Source organism: Staurois parvus, unplaced genomic scaffold (genome assembly GCF_062004578.1).
Source record: "Staurois parvus isolate SC_StPar_1 unplaced genomic scaffold, SC_StPar_1.0 ptg000157l, whole genome shotgun sequence".
Lineage (NCBI taxonomy): Eukaryota > Metazoa > Chordata > Amphibia > Anura > Ranidae > Staurois > Staurois parvus.
In genome coordinates, this window is record NW_028317953.1 from 7499581 (window position 1) to 7526121 (window position 26541).

The 26541-nt window shown below is 43.7% G+C and overlaps 1 pseudogene; it reads right to left on the bottom strand.

Annotated features, from left to right (window-relative positions):
• Window positions 1-1186: 1186 nt before the first annotated feature.
• Window positions 1187-26541, bottom strand: part of LOC149463198 (histamine H3 receptor-like) — a 54894-nt pseudogene continuing 29539 nt past the window's right edge.

Here is a 26541-nt window from a genome sequence, read left to right on the forward strand (position 1 = left end):
AATACTTTGCAAAGCAACATGCAAAGGGTTTCTTAGGGATATATTTTTTCAAGTGAATATTGCTTAAGCAGAAAATATGATGATATTAGAGGCTAATTTCGCCCTAAGTTTTGTAATGGTAAAGACAGTAATTTCACAATTATCACAAATTTATTTCACTAAAATCATTCCATTCAACCCTACCCATTACAGGGCCAGCCTTGTTTTTGGCAACATATTGACTTTACGGTGCTCTGGTACTGAAGGCTTTTTCAATCCATTTACAGTCTGTTTCCTTGTTACTCAAATAACTGTCCTCCCTTCCCTTAAACTCACCACACATTACTTTTTGATTATACAATCTCCTTTACATCTACCCATAACTATGCAAGCCGGTCTTCACATTACATTGATCTAGTAAATCTACAGTTGACTGTATGGCCAGAATGTCATGTGTTTAGTTCATCACAGACTTTTTTTTATTAGGGATAGTGTCATTCTCAAGGTGGATAAACAATTGGTTTATGGACTCTCAGGAAGTTTTAAATGGCTGGGGCTTGAGTTGCAAGATTAGGTCCTCTATCAAGGTTTTATGTAATTAATTAGTTATGAATGTAACCCCAATAGCATGCTATGGCCAAGAACACAGCAATTTAGCAAATTTGTGCATTGATCAATGTATTGCTTGTTCCTGTTTTGGGAAGGGGAGATGGTCTATGTGGTCCCATGTTTTATTCTTTTTTTCCATTATATTTTCTAACACAGAAAAATTGCATTAGAGTTTTCTTAAATTCAGGTTGGCAAAATGGATACAGAATGGGATTAATTGATGAATTCAAGAAGAACAGCCAGCAGGAGGCCTCAAACACAGCTGGAGGCACACAAAAATCACAAAAGCCAGCAGAGATAATAGTAAGCAATGAAAGTGGTGACCAACAAATGCAAAGTGCACAAACAAGCAGAGATAATGATTTTGCCATTTTCTTGTCCTTGGACAATGCTGAGTTTTTGGCAGAATCCAAGGTCTGAACTCTGTTTGACATTCCACTAGTTTTTGTAGCTGGTTGAGTATGATTGCTTTTACAAATCACTACAAAATATCTTAAGAAGCCACGCTTATTCGTACACAGATCCTGATTGGGTTGTTTCAAAGCTGCCGAACTATTTGAGTCGTCTTTTTTACAATCTATGACAAATATGTCATCGCTTAAACCTTCTGATAAAAGAGTTAAATTATTGTCAGGAGATTGGACTTTACTCTTCATTCTACTCCTGATATTAAAGTATATACTGAGGTTAAAAAATGCGATTGCTGTCATTGGAATGAAAAAGTCAAAAATAGAGGAGTAAAGTGAGTAGCGGCTTATGTAATAAAATTCTGGATGGCAACTTCTTTCTGCCACTATGCTGTAACCCACCACATACTCCCAGATTATTATTGCTGGGCCAAAATTAAGGAAGGCTACAATCCAGACAGAAAGGATCTTCACAAAGGCCAGCTTCATTTTATTTTGCTGATCCCGATATTTTACCTGTAGGGAGATAAAAAGGCGGTAATAACATTCTCACATAGACCACAAACGTTTTTAGGAGCTAATTAAGTCCAGATTTCTGTATAGCTAACATAGGCGGTGCCCCAAAACAGCAGGGTTTGGAGGAGTGGAACACAGCCATCCATACATCATATTTCTGACTGTCACTATTATATTCCCATGTATACTACATGTTTACTGACTACTACCCTGCCTTCCAGTGCAATCTATTTGAGTACATATTGTTGCTGTCCTTGAGTAGATTCTGCATTTGTATTGGTTGAATGGTGTTTTGTATACCTACAAGTCACCAACTTTGAATCTGATCACCTAGATCTGAACTGCTTGCTAGGTAAGGCAATGGTTTGCCCGTCTTTTCATTTTTTAGTGTACTGAAGTGAAATGGCCAAACATCTTCTGCCCCCCAGGCTTGTGTGTTATGCTATGACTTATCTTGTTAGATTGATGAAAAGGCTTATCAGTTGAATGGGATAGGACAGCAGAACATATCAGTTGACCTAAGAGGGCAAAGGGTATATATTTGGACTTGTATATGAAATTAAAGCTGGCCAGTTCAGCAGGAACCGGCCAAGATTTGGTACCATGTATGGGCAGGCTGATCAATCGATCAACTTGGGTACAAGCAGTCTGCTGGATTTACATATGATTATCGCTGGTGGCTGGTATAGCCGCTAGCAATATTCACTGTCTTTTCCCACGGTGGGGATGGCTTCCCCTGCCCCCCCCACGCTGGGAGAATACAATAGTTCGGCGGGAGGGATTTCCTTGTGTTGATGGGAGAATTAAGCGGATTTATTTCCTGCAGCCCGTGGTTGCAGGAAAGTAATTTGCTCTGTGTATGGCCAGCCTTAATGGTGTGGTGGAAAGCCAAAGTGTTCTACACATGGATGTCTTCCTCTCCATTTATCATATCACTTTTGAAGAAACCTGTTGCCTACCAATGTCCTGATTCTTCAGTTGCTGACCCTGATTTTACAACATGCAATATACTGCCTCAAACTAGCATCTGTTAGGCTGGCATGGGGAGTCAGAGCAGTTTACAGCTGAAAAAGTTATCAGACCCCTAGAAGTTCAAACCTCTGTGATCTGGAATTACACAGCATCTACCTCCTTCTGAACTGTCCTGCTAAGGCACGCAAAGGGCTTGCAGAACCTTTTAAAAGAATTATCTGCAAACTAATTTGTCTAAATATATAATAAAGAATTCCCATTTTTTGTAAAATAACAAACATGTTATACTTACCTGCTGTATGCAGTGCTTTTGCACAGAGCAGCCTGGATCCTCCTCTTCTCGGGTGCCCCGCCAGTGCTCCTGGCTCCTCCTTTCTGTCGGGAGCACCCAAGCAGGCATGTTCCCAAACCACTGCTCCATATGTCCAGCCCCCTCTCTCTCCTCATTGGCTGACTGGCTTTGACTGTGTGTCTCAACCAATGAGGAAGCAGAGACCCGGGACAGCCGAGGCTGTCATGCACATCGCTGGATCTCAATGGGACTCAGGTAAGTATTGAGGGGGCTGGGGGCACTGCAGCACACAAAAGGTTTTTTACCTTTATGCATAGAATGTATGAGGGTAATAAACCTTGAGCCTTTACAACCACTTTAAGGTGTTTTAACTGAATGAGTTATCAGCCAAAAGATTAAACAGAGAGTAACACCCCGGTCACATTAAACCCTAATTTGAAATTGTGCGACTTGCAGAGAAGTCGCACGATTTCAATGTCGGGTGACATGCTGATTTCATGTGCGATTTGCAAGACATCTGATCCAGATGTCTATGCAAATCGCAGCAAAAGTAGTGCATGTACTACTTTAGATATCGGTGCGGCTCCCCACACCGAAATGACCGCTCTAATTGCGACAATAGGCTGCTATTTGGCATGCGAATTTGCAAGTCCCATGGCATGCAAATCGCATGCCAATTCACATCCAGTGTGACCGGGGTCTTAATGTAACTTGCAGTTTACTAAATAATTACTAAACAGGTGCAAAGTTAAACAGAGCAATGCAAAACAGGTTCAGGGTGACAAAAAACATGCATACACTGCAGAATAATGAAAGCTGCACAGACATGGGCTCTTCACAGCAATGTCTCTGTGACTCAGTCAGGGTAAAATGTGACTGAATGGTGTAGTTTCTATCAGACTTAACAACAGAAAGTCTAGCTGAGGATCACTACTTCAGCAAAACAATGCAGAACACAGATACTTGTGATTTACCCTATAGACATTGGACCTCACAGTGAAGTTCAGGTTAGCTCAGGTAACAAAGCTGAAGGGATCAGATAATAATCAGGGAGAAGCTCCCCAGAGATGTTGGACCTCTGTAAAAGCTGCATACTCTTAAGCTGGCCAAACATGGGTCGATTTCTGAATGATTTTTCGTTCGAAAATCAGACCTAAGAATAATCGGCCGATTTTCGCTCTGTTAGTAGGGCAATGGCACTGGCTGATTTTAGTGGTTCCTGCTCAGTTCGTTTATTGGGCATGCTGGAAAATTTGTGAAAAACTACCGATTTTTGGAAATCATTTGTGGCACCATCTGATTACAGAATGAATGATGTTTTCAATCGAAAAATCGTTCAGAATTCGACCCATGTATGGCCTGATTTAGGCTCCTGCCCAGCTGCCACACAGCGGTTCTGACAGTTGAGAGTCGCTCACCTGACTGCAGATCACTTGCCCAACTAGGCGTTGCCTTTTTGAGCTGCTGAGGGAGGAAAGCAAAGAAACTCTTGCCTGGATGTTTCCAGGAACCCAGGGAGTTGTAGGAAAAGAAGTCAAAGGGGGCTGCTTGTGAGCATGGTGAGTAAATGGACATTCTGCTGCAGTGTAAATTGTGTGCTTTCCCTTCAATACAATGGATACTCCAGCAGGGCATGAGGTATGAATTCTCCATATTGATTGAATTATCCATATCTCATTAGATCAAGGGCAGTAAGACTGGCAACGGAAGGTATGTGTATTTGCACCACAACTTTAACAATAAGCAGCCTGACCCACTTTTTTTCAGCAATGCGCTTCATTCATACTTTTGGCCTGCTTTACTGTATTTACAAAAATATTTGTGTAAAATTTGAATTGAACTTACTGCCATGGTGACAGCCAGAAAACGGTCACAGCTGATGAGAACAATGTTATAAACGGAACACTGACACAAGGTGTAGTCAACTGTGAGCCAAAGCTTGCAAATATGCTTCCCAAGAACCCATTCTTTGTTGATAATGAAATTCATCAGGTACAGTGGGCGAGAGAAAGTACCTTGATAAAAAAAAAAACATATGCTATTATTATTTCAGGTACTTATTAGAGCTGTCACTTTATGCAGCACTTTATGTATATATTGTACATTCACATCAGTCCCTAACCCTCAAGGGGTGTACAATCTAAGGTCCCTAACTTACATCCATACATACACATACTAGGGCCAATTTAGACAGGATCCAATTAGCCTACCAGCATGTCTTTGGCATGTGGGAGGAAACTGGAGTACCCGGAAGAAATCCACACAGGCAGAACATGCAGACACCAGGCAGGTGGTGCCGTGGCTGGGATTTGAACCAACGACCCTAGCACTGGCAGGCTGAAGTGCTAACCATTTAGCCACTGTGCTATAATTTCTGTTAACCTTGACACTTTCAATTATTAGACAAGTCCAAATATTTGACTCTAGCACATGAAAGCATTAGGCCACATAGACACTGGACGTTATTTATTCTGCTTTTGGCAATTGTTTTCTGCCTCTAAATGCCTCTCCATGTTAGTCTATGTGTCTTTGCACACATGGGGTTTTAGAGGAGTTTAGAGGCAGAAAAAAACCACTGCCAGTGCATCCAGAAACAGTGACTTTTTGGCAGGAAAAATGCTTGACACTTGTAAACGCATCTAAGTGTGCTTGAGCGCTAGGTGCACTTAATTAATTTCAATGGCCAGAATAAATTATTATTCTGGACAATAAAATTAATTAATGCAAAAGCGCTTGACGTGCCTAAACTCTGCATATGCGTTTATTAGCGTTAAATATTTTTCTGCCAAAACACCACTGCCTGGAGGAAAGACATCTAGGAGAGAAAGCAAAAATGTCCAGTATTTGTAAGGCCCTAAAGTGTTCCTAAACCCAGGACCCTGCATCCACTCTATCTGGTCTCCCACTGTACACAGAACATGGAATTGCAATTATTTTAGTAAATATAAACTGCTAAATACCTTTTCTCTTCAGTAGTCTTGTGACTTCAGCAAAGTGCTGGTTAAAGTTTGAAGGAGATGTTTTCATTCTGCTTTAGGAGGATGCAGAACCCTTGACCTCTGTCTGGGCAGTGCTGATTGGCCCTATGCTGATCAAACGCACTCTCCCAAGAAAATTAAAAAAAAAAAAAAAAACATAAAATAAAAAAATAAAAGAAAAGAAAATAAAAAAAACCTCTCTAGCAATACACACCAAACTGAGCATGTGCAGAGTGACTTCGCATGATATGTCTTATCAGGAGATAAGAGGGGGACACTGGAAACAGGGAAGGATCAGAGAAGACAGGATCAAACAGCAATTTTCCACAGTGAGTATACCAAGCATGTTTTACTGCATATGCAGACTGATATTACTGTTGTGGGCTTAGCAACACTTTAAGAGAATGTAGTATAAGAGTTTAAGGAGGGGTTCAAGAACTGAAGTATTCTAAGAGTCGTTTTACACTGTTTCCGCCGCAGAACAAGCGCAGAGCAGTGACCTGCAGTTGTCATGTGGTTTAGCTGCACTTTCCATAGACCTCCTAAAAACACACCAAAATTGTGGGACATACTAGAAGTCTGGGGAAAATGAAAGCTAATTCACACAAAAACCACGTGTTCACTGCGATGCGTCCAAAGCCGCCCTTAGGGATGAATTTCAGCCTGACAGCTACATACTGTACACACATGAAATTATGAAATGTATATATACTGTATATACATATAAAGTACCATAGATAAACTGATTTACCTGCCAAAAAAAAAAACCTTTGTAATTGTGTTTGGCCAGTTATATGATCAAGGCACTCGTTACATGGAAAGCAATGTCCATGACCTCACTTTTCAGTACTGTTTGGTAACTAACCTATTCTCACCCTGTGATTGGACAATTAAGGAGTATTAGTACCATTACAAGGTCATCACTCTGCTTTCTTTGCTCTCCTGTATCACCATATAAAATGTTATATTCAGTGAGTCTTTAAAAGGCCATTACACCCAAGGTAATGACAAAGGTTATTACACACCATGTTAGTAAAATGTGAAATCTAGTGGGCTAAGTTATCCTCTGGCTTCTTATATGTCTAGCATACTCTTACAATAGTGAGAGCTCCCTAACATTATTCCCAAATCTGTTCCTGTCCTAATCTGAGTTTTGTTTATTTCCGACACCTTTACATGCTCCAGCACCCTCCCCTGCATTCTTCATAATATACTTAAAAAAAAAATCCAATAGAATGGTAAACCATTATTAGCCACAGGTGTGCAGATCCAGTACCTTTTATACTGCTTACAGAGCCCATTGTGCTTTTTATTTTCTTTCTATCCGTGATATCTGCATTTAATGTGGGAGAACACAGGAGGCTGCAAGACACTGTCATCTACAGAAATCAGCCATACAGAAAGTAGTCAATAGTGTGTGAGCTGCTTTGAAATCATATTACATGCACTCATTCTGAAGTACGCAGAAAAAAAAATGTAATTTTTAAAAAATCAGCAACAGCTTCCTCTCAACCATTCATCAACAAAAATACACAACTATTATTTTTCTTTGGAAAACAAATCAGACTTTTATCAATAAAGTGCACACTATAGGCAGCTCTTTGAGGTGGAAAAATATTTTACACTAAACCAATTTGATAACTTATGCATTAATAATAATCATCATATACATTATACAAAATTGTAAAGTATATTAAGCTAAAACTTTTGTTTCTTTCCAATATGTGTGCCAGGTAGATTTCTCTTTATTTCCTCTCCGGTAGACAGAAAGTCAGAGAAAATATCTGCAAGATGATTTTGTCTCATTTTGATTCAAGTGACAATGGTCACCAGAATAAATAGAGAGGGTGAACCTCCAGGACACAGACCATAATAAAAACCTGACAGGGGTTCTAGCCCCCCTTTAAACACTATATAAAACTAAAGAAAAACTTCTGGCTTTAAATAAAATGTATCATTTTGAGAAGCTTCTCCAGTAGAGGCAAGTCTTCAGGCATTCAATATAATGTACAATTATTCTGACTTTTCTCAAGTTTAATTAGTTCTCCAAGCCTATATGCTATATAAAAAAAGAGGATAAAATGTTGGATTTAGGTGTGTGGAATTATCATTTTTCTCAACTTCCTGTTATCATAATCATTCTAGAACAAAACCAAACTAATTGGTGTGTTATGGAAGGTGGAGACTATGCAATTTATGTTCTTTTACGTATATACTCTCTATCACATTGACACTCGCTATCATAAAACTCACAATTGTGTATTCAGCTTCTCATAGCCCCTTAAAGTGGAACTTTAGTCAGAAAATTAAGTCCTTCTAGATCGCTGCAGGTTAGCCCTGTTGCAGGTATAGGTATGTAAAACATGAAAGATAATTGCCTATACTGTTTAAAAGTAATACACTGTCTCATCCTGCTCTGCACATGCTCAGTTTCTCTCTGTTTTTAGGCACTGTGCCAAATTTGTAGAAGCCAATCTGCTGACAGCCTATATGGCAGCCTCCAGCAAGAAGAAACCGGAGGCAATTTACAGCACACACTAATTTCAGTAGCATATTTATTATTCTGGAATGTATGTTCCTTGATAAAGAACATTCTTTTTTATCAAGTTGTTATGGGTAAAGTTCCATTTTAACTACAGATAAGAGATAAGAGTGTGTTCCTGACCAGTTCAGTAGTATAGTAGAAACTGTTCTATAGCATAATTGGACAATGCCCATTTAATGTTTACCTGTGATGAAGTCACTAATGGCCAGATTTAATAGAAAGAAGTTACTTGGAGTCCTAAGTTTTTTATTCATTATAAAACCGAGAATGACCAGAGCATTTCCCATTCCTGCTACACTGATCATGCAGGAAATCAACACAGCTTGAATTATTCTGAAATCATTGGAGAAACCCTGGCTTTCATTAGAGATATTGACAGAGTGGGAGATAGAACCTCCATCCAAGGACCCATTACTGGAGTAGGCTTGCATTATGAATGCTTATTCTTGGATCACTGAAAGGTAGGAAATATTTTAGTTTACTATGCATTTTAAAATTATGTTAAATGTTTTGTAATAAGTCAAATTTGTGCTTACCTTAAATGTCAAAGCTGCATGCCAAGAGGCAGGATTAGACACCCAGAATTCATGTCCACCTTCTGGTGGAAGAATTCAATAATATAGGTTTATATATACATCATGTTCCACCAGGGACAACACCTACTGGGACACAAGTAAGTGACTTATCTTGCAGGATAAATGTAATGGTCCCTAGTTAATTTTATGGCAATTACACAGTGGTATTGAAAAGAAAATTACAACTACACAACACTTTTGAGTATACATTTTTAATTGTTCCAATAATAACATAAAAAAATCATATAATCTGGAAAGAGAATACATATAAATGTGGTACAGTTATTCCAGACAGAGAAATGGAGGGCAAAATATGGAGGTGTTTCGTCATGTTATTGGTCAGCCATTTCTCATTCCTCATGTTACTTCACCACAAAAACGCTGATATTTCATGAACCATTCACTGAAACGTTCCACAAAGTAATAGCACACCAATGGGGAACAATCCGCACGTTTGGGTATATTACTGTCTATGTAGTGTAAAAACTGTGGGAGGAGTTATGGTGGTAAATTTGGCTATAATAATAAGAATATATATGTGAAATAACAGTAAGTAGTCTTGCCATGCAAGAACACTTAATTAGTAACAAATGACCAGAGGCCTCTCACCACTCCAGATGACACGGCAGCATCCTCTGGGACAGTCCTTCCCTCACAAGTCTCCTCTGTAGTCACACCACACTGAAGCTGTTGTAACCCAGTCACTGGTGGGCAAAACACCACACTTCCAGTGAAAATCTCAGATGGGTGTAGCAAAGAAACACTTGTACTTACAGTTGCCATCTACACAGCCTTGCAGCAACACCCCAGGAACAGGAGGTCCCTGAAATGCCAGAGTATAGTCCATGCAGCCAGCACTGTCTGAGGCAGCCCTACACACACTGTACCTCTGCACAGCTCCATTCAAGTTTATGGTAGCACACTGTAAAGACGCTAGTTGGTTTTACAGTGTGTTTACAATGCCTATACAGCATGTTTGACAAGTGTTTATCAAATATCAGTAGTACAACACTTCCCTCCTAATAAAAAAAAAATCTCTTAGGGGGAGTCTGGGGTGCATTTTTAGCACCCCTTAAACGCATGTTAAATGCATCAAAAATGCACATTAACACTATAGGTTTTGCAAGTGTGAACTTAGCCTTAATGTGAGCCTGTGTTTTGCCAATGCAGGAAACGCAAAATTACTTAATTACCATCTTCCTCAGCTGTACATAAATATCAAAATATAAAAAATGTTTAATACACATAGCATAATGTTCTTTTGAAAGAGCAATCACGCTTATCTTAATTCTACAGTACAGTACAGAGGCAAAGTATTCAAAGACCCCAGGTTATTGGCTCATACCTTAAGGTGGTTGGACACTGGCAAAGCTTTCAAGAACATGTCCCCTGGGCACCTCCACTATAACTCTACCCCAATATTAGTCCATTATGCTAGTGCCCTAAAGTGACAAACCACTTCTCCCTGGCTTCATGTACACTGGCAGCTCCTAAACTTGAGTTTAGGAGCTTTTGGCATTTTTTGGCCAAAGCTCCTAAATTCAACTCCATAAAAGCCTATATGTCTATGTACACATAGGCTTTCAGCAGAGTGTAGGAGCTGCCACGTTTAGGTGAGGTTAAACCTTCCTCCCCTGAACGCAGAAGAATTGAATGCATTCACCGCTGGCGGTAGGAAAACACAATGCAGCCAAAATGCGGTACCACATTTACACGGGTTTTTGCACTGTTTTGCGCTTTCCTGTGGCCACAGTCAGGGTAGGCTAGTGTACATGTAGCCTTATCTTAACTAGTTTATTATTCATTGTACAGATTCCTCAACTCTTCTATCATCTCATTCACTGCCTTCTGATGCCAAAAGTAGAAGCAGTACACCTAGGGCACTCACCTTGGCACTTGATGCAATGCATTGCAATCAGCCACAGGGTGCTCTCCATGTGGAACCCAAACCTTAACCACTAGGGGACCGCCCACAGTAAATATACTGCTACAAGATGGCCCCTGTGCGCAGGATCATGTATATAAACGTGATCCTGCATTCCGGGGTAGGGGGCGCGCGACCGCCCTACCCACGGCACCATTTGCAGCCGCGGGTGTCAATCACCGGGTCCCGGCCGGTGATTAGCCGCCGGATCCAAGCGATTGCCGGCAATCACTGACAGAGAGGAAGGCTGTATTGTTTTCAATTGAGCTTTCCTCCCTGTCAGCTTCAGCACACTGTTCCGTGATCGCTGGTCACAGCCTTCTGGGACAGTGTGTAACAGAGAGGCACACACCCCCGCCCCCTTGTAAAATACTCCCCTCACACAGTTAACCCTTTGATTGGCTCCAGAAGTTAAACCCTTTCTCCCCGGTGCCATTAGTACAGTGTCAGTGGTTTTTTTTTGCACTGATCTCTGTATTGGTGTCACTGGGGATGTCAGTGACCCCAAGTCAGTTCCCCCCCAGTGTCAGAATGTCGGCCGCAGTCCCACAGTCCTGCCATAAGTCGCTGATCGCCGCCATAAGTCGCTGATCCCCACTATTATTAGTATATAAAACAAAATTCAGTATCTATACCACCATTTGTAAATGCTATAACTTTCACGTAAACCAATTAATTTACACGTATTAGGATTTTTTTTTAGCAAAGACATGTCGCAGAATACATTTTGGCTGAAATTTATGACAAAATTAGATTTTTACATTTTTTTACTGGACATGTTTTATAGCAAAAAGTCCAAAATATTGTTTTTTTTCTCAAATTTGTCGGGATTTTTTTTTATAGCGCAAAAAATAAAAAACGCACAGGCGATCAAAAACCACCAAAAGAAAGCCCAATTTGTGGGGAAAAAAAGATGTAAATTTAATTTTGTCAGTTAAAGTAACACAGCACTTCTTGACCGCCCTACAGCAGAAATACTGCTACAGGGCAGCACAGGTGCACGAAATCATATATATATACGTGATTCGCGCTCCAGTGGTTTTCACTCCCCTCCCAGATGGCATCTGATTTCCCGTCAGTACACCAGTAATCACATTTAACCCCTTTATTGCCAGGAAGACGCTTATACACGATAAACCTCCATTGCTAGTATAGTGTCTGAACGGATCAATGTCTTTGATCAGATCAGCACTATACTAACGTTCACATTAGTATAGCGTCCTCAAAAATGCAGCGTTAGCAGGATCAGCTCCGGCACCTGCCAGCACCTGCATTTAGCCCCTACGCTAACCCCCCCCTTCTCCCCCTGCAAGTGCAGTGTCAGTAGGTCACTGTCACTTGATGCATTGTACACAAAACCACAGTGTTGGCAGAATTAGGCCTGAACTCTGTTAGCACTTGGCGGTAGATTTTGATGACTCTCATATGCAGCAGAGTGCCAGTACTGGTGCCGTGCTACCTTATGGTGAACTGGCGACACCAGCGGTCTAGTACATCCTGGTCTTTCACATACCTCTTAGATTGTAAGCTCCCAGGATCAGGCCCTCCTAACCCTCTTGTATTGAACTGTATTGTTACTTTATTGTCTCCTGTTATATTGTAAAGCGCTGAGCAAATTGTTGGCGCTATATAAATCCTATATAATAATAATAATACCAGCATTGCAGTATGACTTGGCGACGTTGCAAGTCCCATAAGTGCAGTACAAGCTGGTGCGGTGGCGAGCACATGTATTGTCCCGCAACCACCACGAATTCGCACACAGGCCCATAGAGCTCCTAGTATCCTTCCAATTGGCAACCCACAAATTCTGCAGCACCCGTACTTCCCCCATTCACTGCCCAACCCAGAACTCAGGCAAAAACAGCAAATTCAACTACTCCCCTTGATTTTTGGAGCTGTTTTTCACGGAAGATCTGTATGCATTGACTGGACTGTGGATCAAAGCGTTTTATATGCACAACAATGTATCGCCACAAGCCAAAATTCAAACCTTGACAGACCATTTGCATGGAAACCCAGTACGGTTTTCAAATTTATATTTTTTTGGGGCCTAACCCTCAACATGTGCATTACTAAAAAAAATTAATTGCAGTTGTATTGATCCACAGACCCTATTCATCTTATGCCCATGTTCTCTGCCATGGCCAGGCATAGATATGAGAGTATAAAGTGTTTTATGCATTTCAACGACAATACACTCTGTCGTCCTTGAGGTGACCCTGAATTTGACCTGCTACACAAAATTCAGCCCCTCGCAAATCACTTTAACCAAAAATTTGCAGATGTCTGTACTCCCCAGAAAAAAATCTGCATTGATGAGTCCCTCATTCATTTTTCTGGCCGCCTTACATTCAAACAATTGATCCCTAGCAAGCGTGCCAGATATGGGGTCAAGATGTAGAAGACCTGTGAGAGGACAACAGGCTATACTTAGAAGTTTCGGATTTACGAGGGAATAGATAGTCACCTGGATGCCCAGACTACATGGGGAGCAGTGGCAAGATAGTTTGGGACTTGGTGTCATCCTTTTTCCATATGGGGCACCACTTATACGTAGACAATTTTTATTCAAGCGTGCCACTATTTAGACATTTGTACAATCTTGGAACTGGCACTTGTGGCAAAGTGTGACCTAATGTGTGCCCACCATTAGAAGTGAGTGGATGCAGGGCGGTATATTTTAATGGTGGGCATACAACACACTTTTTTTTTTGGCAGAGATTTCTTCTCTTTTTTTCCCACAGGCTGTCCTTGGCACCAACCAAAAAGCTGTAAAGGACATGACTTGCCCCTTTGTTACTACATTTTCCGTACAATTTAGATCTGTACAACATATAATAAAGAAAAATTGGGACATACTTAAAGCTGACGCAGTTCTAATGAAAATCCTCCCTGAAAAACCGGAGATCATTTTCCGCAAACCGACAGCTTTAAGGAACAAAATATCTCCAAACGCCATTAATCCCCCTGGTAAACCCTTGCCTTTATTCAACATGAAGGGATTTTATCCCTGCAACAAGTGCATTGCCTGTAAACCTAATGGGAAGAAAAAGAGAAATATTGAGACATATTGTTCCAAACAGACCAACAAAACATATGATATAGATCAATTTATTTGCTGTAATAGCAAGTTTGTAGTATATTTGCTAGAATGTCCTTGTTCTAGGCAATATGTTGGGCGAACAAAAAAGAGACTGAGGGACCGCCTCCGGGAGCATATTGCCAATATTAAAAAGGATTACAAGGATCACTCCTTGTCATTACATTACAGGCGACATCACAATAGGGACCCTTCAACACTCAAGTTTGTTGGTATAAACATTGTTAACCCCCACTGGAGGGAGACACACAAAATGAGAGCAGTCTCACAGTTGGAGACTAAACATATTTTTGAACTTGACACTCTGTACCCCGCGGGTCTCAACGTTGAGTTGGACCTAAATTGCTTTATTGCAAACAGCTAATTTTTTCTCATTGTTCTTTTTACATTTAGTATTGATCTTAATCGACAATTTTTGCATAATTTATTTTTTATTATGTTCTTATTCCTCTTATCCGAGAGCTTTACCATTACTACTTACTTTTCTGAGTGTTATCCCCAGCTGTTGTTTTGATTCTTTCTGGAATGTCTAGTAGGCATATGTTTTTTACCTCAGAAATTTTGTCCTATTATGGATAGGCACCCCTATTAATATCTTTAAGATTTTATATATTTATCTGTTGAGTATAACTATTTTACTCACGTGATTATTATTTTCACTTTATGTCATGAGTAGCATTTAACCTATTACTATTGTGATTGATTTCTTTTATATGCCTATATATTTATACTTTATTTACATATTAATAATATTTTTGATCTGTATTTAAATATCTTTTAATAGGTTTCATGTTTCTATTCTTTTACGCATTCATATTTTTTCTGATATTTAAGGCATTTTTTGTTGTTTCTGTTATATATTTATGTTATTACTATATACATAAGCTCATATGATTGCAGTTGCGCATGGTCGCATGAATATTAGCAATATCGCTGTATAATTACTACTTGTGCGATCTTTCCGCTTGAGATATTGGCCGCTGGCCATATTCTGAGCTCCAGTAAAATGGCGCTTGATCGCATGCGCCATTGCATGCATATAAGTCTGCCACCGCGTCATGGCGTCATTGGTTCCATTCCTCTGATGATGTGCGTGCGCACGTAACTCGTAAGGAGGAGTCCGGATGTCGTGACGCTACGCCGCCGGAGCCACGTGGAGGCCTGCCGGCAATCTTTAATATCCTCAGGGTTAGTTCACACTATACCTGGATGATTATTTTACCTATCGTGATTTGGATACCTTTGCTTGTCTAATAAAATTCTACTGTTAACCATACTACACTATGGGCGTCCTTCCCTGACTCCTTGAGAGGAGTACTTATTTTCAGAAACCCTGTGCTAGGATCCAGGCATCATACCAAGAGGTGGAAGATTCCCTGTTAACAGGCAGTTCCTTCCAGCCAGCCCCTTGGAGGAAACCTCTGGTTACCTGGATCTTATTCATCTTTACTGAGTCCTGTCATCACGTAGAAGGGAGGATTTCCCAAGGTGACCAGACCTCTGAGCAGACCTCTGATGAGGAATTTTATACAATGCTCTTATTCATTTTATTTCTGGTGAGTGCGCATTGTTATCATTTCCCATGGAGCACCACAATTATCCAGTATATTCACCAGCCACAATTCATAGACTTTATGGACGTTTTTCTGAATTTATTTGATGTAATATTTCATTTTTTAGCACTGAACTAGTTTTTATCATTTGATTTATACCAGGATGATGCCTACAGCTGCAGGCATCATCCTGGTATCATTTTTTTAGTTGACGATCGGCTTTCATGTAAAATCAATCCTAGTGGCTAATTAGCTGCAAGATTGCTTTTACAAGCAGCAGGAGACAATGCTCCCCCTCCCCCGCTGCCTTCCATGGCCTTCTCGGGCAGTCCCGTGCCATCGGTGGAACCTGAGAATGCAGCCGGTGTTTCTGCCAGCTGACCATAGAGCTGATTTGAGACCAGAATGGTGCAAATCATCTCTATAGCCTAAGAAATCAGAAGCTACGAGCATTTCATCACTTCAGTTTTGCAGGATATAAACAGCGTCATTTGTAAATTGGAAAAGCATCTGATCACACCGATCTTGGTTTGATTAGATAATGTAAGGGCAGAGGAGATATCTAGAGTCTGGTAGAACCCAGATTTCTGAAAAAATAATATATGACAATGCCCATTGAAGTTATAGGGGATATTTGCATTCCCTGTGATAGCATTAAAAGTGATCAAAAAAAAAACAAAACGAGATTGATTTGGTCAGATGCTTTCACATTCCAGTAACTGCCTGTTTACATTAGACTGAAACCAGAAGTGACAAAATACAAGTCATTTCTGGTTTCTTAGACCATAGAGATGTACGGGGAAGTTCTGGTCCACGGTCATCTTTATAGTAAGCCAACAGAACCACTGGCTTCAGTCCCAGGCTCCCCAATGGGACAGGGGAGCCTGGGAAGGTGGTGCTTGTCCAGAATGGAAATGCAGCTGGAGGAGGAAGTCAAGAGAAACTGGGTTTCTCTATAATTTCCTCAGTCCCCTGGAGCAGTGTCCTGGTTGGATAAGCTGGATCCAAGTGACCCTGGCAGCCATCTTGGGTCAGGCAGAGTCTTTTTAAGTCTTTGCCTCTGGGTTCGGCATGCATTGCACAAGGGGGAAGTGCATGGAGAGATTACCCTTCTTTCAGGGACAGCATAAGCGGAAGGGAGGGGTTCCTGAGGAGTAGGGAAAGCATAGGGCCTATGTCTGCAACTTCAGGAAGCTGGGAAACTACATAAGAGTACAGCTAGTTGTGGACTCAACCAGAATATTGGGTTTGTTTAAATGTATTCATATTGAAAAAAACAATAATTCAAAAAGGGCTGGTGGTCAGTGGCACACAATCATTTATTTATTCAACATAGACATTTCTAAAAACAGAAAAAATCATACCACACTCCACAGGTCCCGGATCACAACTCCCGAAAGGGAGTACCCATCAATAAACAGATCAGTTGGCAACAATAATATCTTTCTGCATGAATAATGCATATGCTCCATATACAAAATTACAAAGCCTGGTCATTCACAGACCTCCTTAAAGGGAACATGCTCTGTATCATATGTAATGCCTCTACCAAACAGGATCAGCGTGGATAGAAAATATAGTGAAAATCACATAGATAATGAAGTAGTGTAATCTAGAGGAGGGTACTGTAGACTGTATGAGTCTCCCTCTTACACTAAACTGACAATCGAGCATGTCATGTTATGGATGAAAATAGGCAGTCCCAGATAATGCATCAACAAACACATGTAGTCCAGAGGAGGATACAGTTTATAATGTAGCAGTATAAGCATGAAGGCCTACACCTCCCCCTGGCACCTAATATTGGGCCGCCATCCAGGGGAGAACATAAATCAGAAAAACTCCCTCATATATTAATGGATAACATCCTTGTCCGGGGCCCATCTCTATCAAATTCTTGATTTAATTTGGTGATCTTGGTAATGGAACTTCTCCAAATTTGATAAAGTGAAGGAGTAAGAATCATGTATTATGCAGAGTTTAATAACAATGAGGCAATCCCTTTTTGGTATGTAATGCTCATTCGCAGAGAGGTCTCTTCCAAATTTTAACAGAATAATACTCTTAGATAGAGTTAAGCAATGACAGTAATGGCAGCCCCATTAAATGCATTTCAGCAAACCAGTAAAGAAATTCCTTTTCCAAATATAGTGAGGTTAAAGCATCAAAGGAGCATTTGAAGCAGACCTATTGTATGCAAAGTTGAATAAGAGTGAGGCAGTCCCTTTAAATGCATAATAATAAGGCAGTCCCTTTAAATGCATAATAATAAGGCAGTCCCTTTAAATGCATAATATTCATCAGTAGAGAAGTCTCTTCCAAACTTAGCAGAGTTATGTTTTTAGGCAGAGTAAAGCAAGAACAATATAGGCAGTCCCTTTGAATGTATAGCAGTAGACCAGCAAAAAGGTTTCTTTTCCAAAGATAGTGAAGTTAAAGCATCAAAGGAGCAATTAAAGTAGAGTTGTAGTACTTATCATATTTGTGTCAAGGTCCTACCTTTCCTCAGGGCTTGTGCTGCTCCATGTGCTGGCATCCATCTTAGGTGTCTGCAAAGCATTGTGGAATCCTTTATGCTTTCAGCCCTCTGAGGCTCCTCCCCCAGGAGGTGGCGGCTTATCACATATAAGTCTGCTGTTTGTAGCTGTCCATTGCATTCTTGTACTGTCTGTTGCACAGCAGCAAGCTCCTGTTTAGTTCCTCATTGCTCTCCTGGATACCGACTCTGCTTTGGCAAGACTCCTTCCTGACTTCTTACCCTGGCTCTGGCGACCATCCTTCCTGGCTTCTGACCCCGGCTCTGGCAACCATCCTTCCTGGCTTCTGACTCCGGCTCTGGCGATCATCCTTCCTGGCTTCTGACCCCGGCTCTGGCGACCATCCTTCCTGGCTACTGTTTTACCAAGTCATCCGCTGTTGCTGTTGGACTTGCATAGACTCTGTCTTGTTTTTGTATAATAAACCTACCTTTAATTGCACCTCCTTGTGTGTCTGGCTCCTCGCTCCCTGACAATTTGGAGATCCATTAAGAGTTCCCTGGGGGGCCTGGCAGTGTGGTAACAACCCAATCCTTATTGGTTTCACCGGTACAACTGGCTGCCTCAGAGGTAGGCTCAAAATTGTTTGACATGGTGTTTCTGAACTGGGTGCCTAAAATGGCCACCTCGCCTCAACTGCGCATACGTGGGGCATGACTTCAGGAAGCTTCCTTTTGGGTTGGACTGGCCAAGCTGCATTACACTCCCCTTGACAGGTGCTATCTTCTGCTTAGGCCTACACACTGCTGACTCTCCACTCCAGCTGTTGTAAGTGCCCCAGTCAGGTGAGTTCAGTAATTCATGTCAATATGGACCAAGATCTCTGAGGAAGTTTTCCAACACCTTGTTGAATCTATGCCATGAAGAATTAAGGCAGTTCTGAAGGCAAAAAAAGGGGTCCAAACCCGGTACTAGCAAGGTATACTTAATAAAGTGGCTGGTGAGTGTATATATCCCTTACCCCCAAAGGTGCCACTGTTTTTCAGATTGCCTCTTCCTGTGCCATTGACTACAGACAGCGGCACACACACTCTGGCTGGGTGGGGATTATTTATCGTAAGTGTATATGCAGTAACCAAATTGCAAGAAAATTATGAGACAGCAGTAATACCGCAATGAGTTAAACCACAGCACGGAATGTATTGCAAATAGGTGAATATGCAGACAGGGCCACGGTCACGCGAGATTCAGCATTATGCGCCAGTTTGTATTTAAAAGTGAGCCATTCACTTTGCACAGGTATACATTAATTGATTTTACAGGCCCAATTCTTTAGATACACCTTGTACCTTCATGGACCTCTTTAGATAACTTTACCGTGGTACACCACGTATTTGTTGTGTAAACAAATAGATGTATACTCACAAACCAAAAGAAATTAAAAGCAGAATATGTAGTCCACAATGGCAGGCAATACAATGCTGTGCCCCAATTAGGGATAAGCTGACGCGTTTCAAGAGACAAACCCCCTTCTCCAGAGCTCTCTGAAGAAGAGGGTTCATCTCCCAAAACGTGTCAGCTTATCCCTAATTGGGGCACAGCATTGTATTGCCTGCCATTAAGGACTACATATTCTGATTTTAATTTCCTTAGGTTTGTGAGTATACATCTATTTGTTTACAAATACGTGGTGTACCACGGTAATGCACAATGAGAGTGCGCCCTTGTTTGCTTTTGTTCATCAGTATTTAGATTTCCCAATCTGCACCTCCTCGGTTGACATTCTGAAATCCTATTAGTCTGCATGAAGATTTGAGCACTGGTTTAGTTTGTTTGTCTTTGGATTACCTCTTTAGCTAAGCTTAAAGGATAAGTTCACCTTTTGGACAAAAATAATAAATGCACATTTTTTCAGGTAAAAAAATGTGCATTTATTATTTTTGTCTATAGGAGCCTGAAAAGCATTAGTCAGCCAGCAGCAGATCGCTGATGCCATGCAGGTCTCCTGCAGCCCTGTAAGAATATTTCCTTGCTGTAAGGGATGTACGAGCAAGCAGATAAAAAAAGTCTGATTGGCATTTGCCAAAACTTACCTAAGGAAGCCAAAATCCTTTTGGAAGAATGTGCTGTGGACAGATGAAACAAAATTACAGTTTTGTTTTATAAATCCCATCGTTCTAGTGTTTTCAGAAAAAGTAATGAGGCCTTTAAAGTAAAGAATACAGTCCCTACAGTCAAACATGGTGGAGGTTCCCTGATGTTTTGGGGCTGCTTTGCTGCTTCAGGCACTGGATGTCTTGATCGTGTGTATGGCATTATGAAATCCAAAGACTACCAAAGAATTCTGGGGTGCAATGTAGGGCCCAGTGTCAGAAAGTTGGGTCTCCGTCAGAGGTCATGGATCTTACAGCAGAACAATGACCCCAAGCGTCAAAAATCATCCAGAAATGGTTTCAGACAAAGCGCTGGAGAGTACTGAACTGGCCAGCAAAGAGTCCAGACTTCTCCAGGTCCTCCCCCATCCTCTGGAACTCACTACCCCAATCCATCAGACTGTCACCTTCCCTCCTCACCTTCAGGCGCTCCCTGAAAACCCACCTCTTCAGGGAAGCCTACCCCACCCTCACCTAACAGCCGCTGCCCTTCCCTTCTCCTACCACTCCATCCCCCACAGCCGTTTCCTCCTGTGCCTCTACCCCCTCCCTCCTAGATTGTAAGCTCGAAAGAGTAGGGCCCTCTTACCCCTTGTGTACTATTTGATGTTACTGTTCTGTTTCATGTATTGTCCCCCCTCTATTGTACAGCGCTGAGCAAACCCTTTGGCGCTATATAAACTCGATAAATAAATAAATAAATAAATAAATAAATCTCAGTCCCATAGAGCACCAGCAGTTGGGAAAAGGAACCCTTCCAATGTGAGAGACCTGGAGCAGTTGGTGAAAGAAGAAAAGAAGAGTGGTCCAAAATTCCAGTAGAGAGGTGTAAGAAACTCATTGATGGTTACAGGAAGTAATTGATTTCAGTTATTTTTTAAAATTGCCTCCCCTTGAATTTTGATAGACCCTTTCCACCACCCACCATTTTAACCACATGCCGCCCAGCCATTGTAGAAATACGGCGGCAGAATGTCCGCCACAGTCCCGCCATAAGTCGCTGATCGCCGCCATAAGTCACTGATCGCAGCCATAAGTCGCTGATCGCCGCCATTATTAGTATAAAAAAAAAATAAAAATCCCAGTATCTTTCCCGCCATTTGTAAACGCTATAAATTTCACGTAAACCAATTAATTTACACGTATTGGGTTTTTTTTTTTAGCAAAGACATGTCGCAGAATACATTTTGGAAGAAATTTATGACTAAATTTGATTTTTAAATTTTTTTTACTGGACATGTTTTATAGCAAAAAGTCCAAAATATTGTTTTTTTTCCTCAAAATTGTCAGCCTTTTTTTTTATAGTGCAAAAAATAAAAACCGCACAGGCAATCAAATACCACCGAAAGAAAGCTCAATTTGTGGGGAAAAAAAGGATGTAAACTTCATTTATGTATCATTTTGCATGACCGCGCAATTGTCCGTTAAAGTAGCGCAGCGCTGTATAGAAAAAAAATGGCGTAAATTGCAGTATCTATACCATAGTTTGTAGACGCTATAACTAGAGATGAGCGAAGAAATGAAAAATTCGATTCGACTGATTCGGCGAATTCGTGGACAATATTCGATTCGAGTCGAATAAATTCGCTGTGAATTTAACTTAAAAAAGGGTGTTTCTAGGCTTCAGAGAGACTTAATATTAGTGCAGAACACTGTACCTTTAATTTAAATGCCCTTGGAGTCTGCTGGGGAAGAGAAATAATACTGTCACTCAGTATGACATGCAGATGAGTGCCGTCGATCTTAGAATCACCGCACACTTCACTCATTTGGCCAGTCACGGGGCCAAAACCAGTGTTTGGAGCCACAGTGTGGCGGTGGAGGCAGCAGCAATGGGAGGCCATACAGCAACCTATGACAAAATGGAAACCAGCAGGAGTGTGAGGAGACCTGAAAGTGGCACATGGCAGAGTGGGAGCAATGGGAAGCGGTACAGGGACCCAGGTCACACTGTGGGCCCAGCAGCAGCGTGACCAGGCGGTACGGGGGCCCATGGCAGATTTGGGGCCTGGCAGCACCTATGGGAGGCCTGTGATCTGCCAGCACCCTATGACAAAATGGAACCCTGGGCTGGGGCAGGCAGAACCGCCGTATCTTTATCACGGTTTTCCCAGGCCACCGAATGGCGACGCTGCATATGCTGACGCAACGCTGTAGTCCCAACATGGGCCCCCTGGCCACGCTTGACTTTCTGGCCACATAGTCGACATACGGCTACGTTTACTTCCTCGGGCGGCTTGACGAAAAATTGCCACACCGCAGAGTAGGAAACTTTGCCTCCGCTACTCCTCACTGGCTGACTGCTACTTCCTCCGTGCACACCGGCACCACTACTGGCCGTGGTGGTAGGCTGCAGTGGAGCTGGTGCTCTACTCCGTGGCCGTTTGCCTCCACTGACACTGCTGCGACCCTGCTGCCTCCTGGCAGCAGCAATGGGAGGCCGTACAGGGACCCATGAGAGACTCTGGACTTGGCAGCAGCATGAGGAGGCGGTATATAGGGGCCCATGGCAGATTAGGGGCCTGGCAGCAGCTATGGGAGGCCCGTAATCTGCCAGCACCCTATGTCAAAAAATTCAACACACCAGCAGTGTGAAGAGACCTGAATGTGGCACATGGCAGAGTGTGGCGATGGAAACAGCAGCAATGGGAGGCCGTACAGGGACCCATGAGAGACTCTGGACTTGGCAGCAGCATGAGGAGGCGGTATATAGGGGCCCATGGCAGATTAGGGGCCTGGCAGCAGCTATGGGAGGCCCGTAATCTGCCAGCACCCTATGTCAAAAAATTGAAAACACAAGCAGTGTGAAGAGACCTGAATGTGGCACATGGCAGAGTGTGGCGATGGAGACAGCAGCAATGGGAGGCTGTACAGGGACCCATGAGAGACTCTGGACTTGGCAGCAGCATGAGGAGGCGGTATATAGGGGCCCATGGCAGATTAGGGGCCTGGCAGCAGCTATGGGAGGCCCGTAATCTGCCAGCACCCTATGTCAAAAAATTCAACACACCAGCAGTGTGTGAGGAGACCTGAAAGTGGCACATGGCAGAGTGTGGCGATGGAGACAGCAGCAATGGGGGCCGTACAGGGACCCATGAGAGACTCTGGACTTGGCAGCAGCATGAGGAGGCGGTATATAGGGGCCCATGGCAGATTAGGGGCCTGGCAGCAGCTATGGGAGGCCCGTAATCTGCCAGCACCCTATGTCAAAAAATTCAACACAACAGCAGTGTGTGAGGAGACCTGAAAGTGGCACATGGCAGAGTGTGGCGATGGAGACAGCAGCAATGGGAGGCCGTACAGGGACCCATGAGAGACTCTGGACTTGGCAGCAGCATGAGGAGGCGGTATATAGGGGCCCATGGCAGATTAGGGGCCTGGCAGCAGCTATAGGAGGCCCGTAATCTGCCAGCACCCTATGTCAAAAAATTCAACACACCAGCAGTGTGTGAGGAGACCTGAAAGTGGCACATGGCAGAGTGTGGCGATGGAGACAGCAGCAATGGGAGGCCGTACAAAGACCCATGAGAGACTCTGGACTTGGCAGCAGCATGAGGAGGCGGTATATAGGGGCCCATGGCAGATTAGGGGCCTGGCAGCAGCTATGGGAGGCCCGTAATCTGCCAGCACCCTATGTCAAAAAATTGAAAACACAAGCAGTGTGAAGAGACCTGAAAGTGGCACATGGCAGAGTGTGGCGATGGAGACAGCAGCAATGGGAGGCCGTACAGGGACCCATGAGAGACTCTGGACTTGGCAGCAGCATGAGGAGGCGGTATATAGGGGCCCATGGCAGATTAGGGGAATGGCAGCAGCTATGGGAGGCCCGTAATCTGCCAGCACCCTATGTCAAAAAATTGAAAACACAAGCAGTGTGAAGAGACCTGAAAGTGGCACATGGCAGAGTGTGGCGATGGAGACAGCAGCAATGGGAGGCCGTACAGGGACCCATGAGAGACTCTGGACTTGGCAGCAGCATGAGGAGGCGGTATATAGGGGCCCATGGCAGATTAGGGGCCTGGCAGCAGCTATGGGAGGCCCGTAATCTGCCAGCACCCTATGTCAAAAAATTCAACACAACAGCAGTGTGTGAGGAGACCGGAAAGTGGCACATGGCAGAGTGTGGCGATGGAGACAGCAGCAATGGGAGGCCGTACAGGGACCCATGAGAGACTCTGGACTTGGCAGCAGCATGAGGAGGTGGTATATAGGGGCCCATGGCAGATTAGGGGCCTGGCAGCAGCTATGGGAGGCCCGTAATCTGCAAGCACCCTATGTCAAAAAATTCAACACACCAGCAGTGTGTGAGGAGACCTGAAAGTGGCACATGGCAGAGTGTGGCGATGGAGACAGCAGCAATGGGAGGCCGTACAGGGACCCATGAGAGACTCTGGACTTGGCAGCAGCATGAGGAGGCGGTATATAGGGGCCCATGGCAGATTAGGGGCCTGGCAGCAGCTATGGGAGGCCCGTAATCTGCCAGCACCATATGTCAAAAAATTCAACACAACAGCAGTGTGTGAGGAGACCTGAAAGTGGCACATGGCAGAGTGTGGCGATGGAGACAGCAGCAATGGGAGGCCGTACAGGGACCCATGAGAGACTCTGGACTTGGCAGCAGCATGAGGAGGCGGTATATAGGGGCCCATGGCAGATTAGGGGCCTGGCAGCAGCTATGGGAGGCCCGTAATCTGCCAGCACCCTATGTCAAAAAATTCAACACACCAGCAGTGTGAAGAGACCTGAATGTGGCACATGGCAGAGTGTGGCGATGGAAACAGCAGCAATGGGAGGCCGTACAGGGACCCATGAGAGACTCTGGACTTGGCAGCAGCATGAGGAGGCGGTATATAGGGGCCCATGGCAGATTAGGGGCCTGGCAGCAGCTATGGGAGGCCCGTAATCTGCCAGCACCCTATGTCAAAAAATTCAACACAACAGCAGTGTGTGAGGAGACCTGAAAGTGGCACATGGCAGAGTGTGGCGATGGAGACAGCAGCAATGGGAGGCCGTACAGGGACCCATGAGAGACTCTGGACTTGGCAGCAGCATGAGGAGGCGGTATATAGGGGCCCATGGCAGATTAGGGGCCTGGCAGCAGCTATGGGAGGCCCGTAATCTGCCAGCACCCTATGTCAAAAAATTGAAAACACAAGCAGTGTGAAGAGACCTGAATGTGGCACATGGCAGAGTGTGGCGATGGAGACAGCAGCAATGGGAGGCCGTACAGGGACCCATGAGAGACTCTGGACTTGGCAGCAGCATGAGGAGGCGGTATATAGGGGCCCATGGCAGATTAGGGGCCTGGCAGCAGCTATGGGAGGCCCGTAATCTGCCAGCACCCTATGTCAAAAAATTCAACACAACAGCAGTGTGTGAGGAGACCTGAAAGTGGCACATGGCAGAGTGTGGCGATGGAGACAGCAGCAATGGGAGGCCGTACAGGGACCCATGAGAGACTCTGGACTTGGCAGCAGCATGAGGAGGCGGTATATAGGGGCCCATGGCAGATTAGGGGCCTGGCAGCAGCTATAGGAGGCCCGTAATCTGCCAGCACCCTATGTCAAAAAATTCAACACACCAGCAGTGTGTGAGGAGACCTGAAAGTGGCACATGGCAGAGTGTGGCGATGGAGACAGCAGCAATGGGAGGCCGTACAAAGACCCATGAGAGACTCTGGACTTGGCAGCAGCATGAGGAGGCGGTATATAGGGGCCCATGGCAGATTAGGGGCCTGGCAGCAGCTATGGGAGGCCCGTAATCTGCCAGCACCCTATGTCAAAAAATTGAAAACACAAGCAGTGTGAAGAGACCTGAAAGTGGCACATGGCAGAGTGTGGCGATGGAGACAGCAGCAATGGGAGGCCGTACAGGGACCCATGAGAGACTCTGGACTTGGCAGCAGCATGAGGAGGCGGTATATAGGGGCCCATGGCAGATTAGGGGAATGGCAGCAGCTATGGGAGGCCCGTAATCTGCCAGCACCCTATGTCAAAAAATTGAAAACACAAGCAGTGTGAAGAGACCTGAAAGTGGCACATGGCAGAGTGTGGCGATGGAGACAGCAGCAATGGGAGGCCGTACAGGGACCCATGAGAGACTCTGGACTTGGCAGCAGCATGAGGAGGCGGTATATAGGGGCCCATGGCAGATTAGGGGCCTGGCAGCAGCTATGGGAGGCCCGTAATCTGCCAGCACCCTATGTCAAAAAATTCAACACAACAGCAGTGTGTGAGGAGACCGGAAAGTGGCACATGGCAGAGTGTGGCGATGGAGACAGCAGCAATGGGAGGCCGTACAGGGACCCATGAGAGACTCTGGACTTGGCAGCAGCATGAGGAGGTGGTATATAGGGGCCCATGGCAGATTAGGGGCCTGGCAGCAGCTATGGGAGGCCCGTAATCTGCAAGCACCCTATGTCAAAAAATTCAACACACCAGCAGTGTGTGAGGAGACCT